Here is a 4,037-nt window from a genome sequence, read left to right as displayed (position 1 = left end):
GAAAGTCCCATCCGGACACGGGACAGAGTCTTCAATCTTGTATCTTCATAGTCCAGGAGTCCGGCCATCCGGACACCCCCTAATCCAGGACTCCCTCAACCATCATTTATCTTTTTTACTTCAATGCCTAGGAAATAGTGCTACTCGCCTAAGTCCTTTAAGGCAAACTCACTTTTCAAATTCTTAAGCAAAGCTGAGGTAGCCTCTTGAGAGGAACTAGCAACAATTATGTCATCTACATAAATGGGCATAAAAATGATCACCTTCCCTTTCCTGAAATAGAACAAGGAGGTGTCTCCCTTGGAGGGCCGAAAACCAAGTTGTTGAAGCTTTGAGTTCAATCTTGAATACCACGCCCTGGGTGCCATTTTTAATCCATATAAGGCCTTGTCCAACCTACACACATGTTGTGGTTTAGTATTATCCACAAAACCAGGTGGTTGTCGCATATAAACCTCTTCCTCAAGAGCCATGTAAAAATGCATTCTGTACATCCAATTGGCGAAGACTCCATCCCCTGGACACAGCAATAGACAAAACCAGTCTGATAGTGGCTGCTTTAACAACCGGGCTAAACGTATCCTCATAGTCAATACCATAGCGCTGCTTAAAGCCTTTAGCCACTAGTCTAGCCTTGTACCTATTTATAGTGCCATTAGATTTTCTTTTGACTTTATAAACCCATTTACAATCTATAACATTTCTCCTAGTCTAGGTGGAACTAGATGCCAGGTTTTATTTATCATGAGAGCATCATATTATACTTCCATAGCTTCTTTGTAGTTTTTATCTTGCAAGGCTTCTACGGAATCACGAGGTTCTTGAGTGGCAGCAAAGTTCACAACTTTGAAATTTTTGTCATACCTGACAGTTCCATCCTTAGGAACTTTAGGCTTGAATATACCTTGTTTAGCCCGTGTATTGGGTGTTTAGAGTTTGTAGCCGCAGGAGATCCGGTGGTTGGAGTAGAAGATCCACCACCTCGTACCAGCAGCGAATCCTCCTCGGCTGTCGCTCAGTCGAGCATCGGATCTCACGCCCGTGTGCCAGGAGCTGGGTCCAGCAAATCTGGCGTAGGCGACAGATGCGCAGAGACCCGCGTCGTGAGCACGCCATCATTACCCGACCCGGACCCAACCGATCGCCGCCAGCTGTCGGAGGAGGGCCCGGCTATATCGAAACTGCCACCCCGCACGGGAGACTGGCGCTGCATGTCGCGCACCGGCTGGCTGCCCGTTGGCCCTGCGCCTGGCGGTGGTGGGGGCGCGTCAGCTTCCGCGCCAGGTTCTGCGCTCCCGCCAGATCTCTCGGGATCGGGCACAGCAGTAGGATCCGCTTCGGATCTCATGCTTGTCGGGTTTGGACGCATATGCTGCATAAAATGACATTTTGGAGTGCTATTTTTTCACTGTTTTCATCAACACAACCTCCATTAGTAGCAGGATTAAGATTATTAAACACATGACCATCAGTACATTCACCCCCATGATCAGAAGGATTTAATAACTCCGGAGAGAGTAGTAGAATTCCGGCACGAAGACGAGCTCCAGCGTTTGGATGAAGACTAGCAAAGGGAAAATATTTTCATCAAAAACAACATCTCTGGAGATATAAACACGTCCAGTGGATATGTCAAGACATTTAAACCCTTTGTGAAGATTGCTGTACCCAAGAAAAGCACATTGCTTAGAACGGAATTGAAGCTTATGATTATTGTAGGGTCAGAGATTTGGCCAGCAAGCACACCCAAAAATTCTAAGAATGGAATAATTGGGTTTTTCATGAAAGAGTTTTTTAAAAGGGTGTCTCAAACTTGATAACTTTGCTAGGAATTCGGTTTATCAAGTAGGTAGCAGCAATGAAGGCTTCATCCCAAAATTTTAAGGGCATAGAGGCTTGAGCTAGAAGGGATAAACCTACTTCGACAATATGTCGATGGTTTCTCTCAGCTGACCCATTGTGTTGGTGAGCGTGAGGACAGGAAACGTGATGAGATATGCCTATCTTGGTGAAGAAGGAGTTCAACTTTGCATACTCCCCTCCCCAGTCAGTTTGTAGGGCAAGGATCTTACGATCAAATTGACGCTCTACAAGATGTTGAAAGTCATGAAACTTTTGAAAGACTTCGGACTTGTGTTTGATTAAATATATCCATGTGAATTTACTGAAATCGTCAATGAAACTCACTTCTTTCTTCCTAGTGTTTCAATAGCAGGACCCCAAACATCGGAAAACACAAGTTCTAAAGGAAATTTTAATTCACTTATTGACTTTGGATAAGGCAACTGGTGACTTTTGCCTTTTTGACAGGCGTCACATACAGAATCTTTATTGAAAGAATTGAAAGAATTTGCACACAGGAGATTATTCTTGCTAATAATTTTGCTAACAATAAGAGGATATGGGTGGCCTAAACGCCGGTGCCACCTATCTGAGGATAGCTTGGTGGCACTGAGCATGTGCTTCTTGGCGTCGGATCCCGTGTGCCTAATTGGGTAGAGTCCTCTTCTACCCCTGCCTTGAAGGAGCACCTTCTTCGTTCCCCGTTCCTTGACAAGAAAAGTGTAGGGATGAATTTCAACAAAGGAATCATTGTCAACAGCAAGGCGGCTAGCAGAGATTAGGCTTTTGTTGGCTTGAGGTACATGAAGAATGTTGTTTAGGAGAAGATCTCGATCAGGAGTATGAATAGCTAAATGACCAATATGTTTGATAACCATACCTGATCCACTGGCAGTACGAATCTGCTCGTTTCCAGTGTAGCGATCACGCACGGTCAGCTTCTCCAAATCTCCTTTGATGTGATCAGTGACACCGCTGTCCAGGTACCAGTTCGTGTCCACCCCGTACTGCGGTGCAGCGAGGTTGGCCGACTTCTTCTCCACACCTTGGTAGGATTCATCGTAGCACTTCTAGCACTTCCAGGCTGGATGGCCCATCTTGGCACAAATCTGGCACTCGACCATAGGGGCTGAGGCATGATTGTTGTTGCAGTTGCCTCTGCCGCCATTGTTACTGCCGTGTCCGCCGCCGCGCCCTCCAAGTTTGGAGGAGCCGCCACCGCGCCCGCCGCGGTCACCACCATTGACGCCTTGTCTGCGGTCGCGATCACCACCGCCATCGCCGTTTCTACAGCCTCGGATAGCAGCGTTGGCAGAGGACTGTGAACCTCCGCCTAGAAGATTTAGCCTCATCTCGAAGCTCAGCAGCTGTGAGAATAGCTCGGCCATTGTCACCGGCTCCGCCCGGGAACACATGGCGGATACCATCGGGTCGAAATCTTCATCTAGCCCAGCCAGGATGTGGGAGACGATGTCGTAATCGTCCACCCTCTTCCCTGCAGCGATCAGTTCGTCGCAGAGGGACTTGATCTTCCCGACGTAGTCGGTAATGGAGGAGTTGCCCTTCTACAAGTTTGCGAGGGAGATCCGAACATTGGTGGTCTGGGAACGGGTGTGGGATGCAAGCATCCCTTCCACCGTGTTCTAGAGCTCATCAGAGGTGTGGCATGAGGCGACCTGGATAGCTATCTCGCGAGGAAGAGTCGTCAGGAGATAGGAGAAGACTTGTTGATCTTGTGCATACCAGATTTGGAATTCAGGGTTCGACGCCTTTGCCGTCGTCTTGCCATCAGACAAGGCCACATCGATCTGCATGGGAGGTGGCGGCTGATCGACATCGAGGTACTTGGCCATCTGTGCTCCCCGGATGGCCAAGAGCACCGTCGCCCGCCACAGGGCTTGGTTGCCCTTCGTGAGCTTCTCCGTAGCGGTGTGCACGAATGGTGAGGATGGGAAGGAGCTTGAAGATGTTGCCATGGATGCGCTCGAGGATGGCTCTGGTTACCATGAAAGAACTGAATATTGGAAGCGTATGCATACCGCAGGGATGCGTCTGTGTTTAAATAGGCAAACAAGTACATGGTGCGGCTAGGTTGTTGTAGACTTGATCCATACTCCAAGGCTATACAAGAGAGGATCTATCTACTCTGACAACCTGCCTAGATACAACACAACACGACACGCACGCGTTACACA

At 48.2% G+C, this 4,037-nt stretch overlaps 1 pseudogene; it reads right to left on the bottom strand.

The window, feature by feature from the left end:
* Positions 1-3,193: 3,193 nt before the first annotated feature.
* LOC123140378 (uncharacterized) lies at positions 3,194-3,332 on the bottom strand (annotated as a pseudogene).
* Positions 3,333-4,037: the final 705 nt, after the last annotated feature.

This window comes from Triticum aestivum, chromosome 6B (assembly GCF_018294505.1).
Source record: "Triticum aestivum cultivar Chinese Spring chromosome 6B, IWGSC CS RefSeq v2.1, whole genome shotgun sequence".
Taxonomy (NCBI): domain Eukaryota; kingdom Viridiplantae; phylum Streptophyta; class Magnoliopsida; order Poales; family Poaceae; genus Triticum; species Triticum aestivum.
The sequence above is the reverse complement of the archived record's forward strand: the minus strand, read 5'-3'. Positions and strand labels throughout refer to the sequence as shown.